Here is a 369-nt window from a genome sequence, read left to right on the forward strand (position 1 = left end):
TATGCCGACGGCAGCCGTCGGCTTAGCTCATGGACGGTGCGCCGCGGATCTGTGACGTGGCATGACGATATATGCCGACGGCCGGCCGTCCAGGCCGTCGGCATAGATTTGACGACGTTAGCCGCTGGTCACGGGCGGGGTCGCCGGGCCCACGGGTATGCCGACGGCCTGGTTATGCCGACGGCTGCTGTCGCCATGTTCGCAGTTGGGCGGACGACATATGTATGCCGACGGGTGCCGTCGGCTTAGCTCGTGGTAGCTCAATATTTTATTTTTTACAAGGTTGACGAGAAACGACATTTAATCCACCTACATCTCTAATAGGTAAAGATGGGTCCTAATCCCACCCGAGAATGTGTAGATTGAGTA

The sequence above is a fragment of the Triticum aestivum genome, chromosome 3B, assembly GCF_018294505.1.
Source record: "Triticum aestivum cultivar Chinese Spring chromosome 3B, IWGSC CS RefSeq v2.1, whole genome shotgun sequence".
Taxonomy (NCBI): domain Eukaryota; kingdom Viridiplantae; phylum Streptophyta; class Magnoliopsida; order Poales; family Poaceae; genus Triticum; species Triticum aestivum.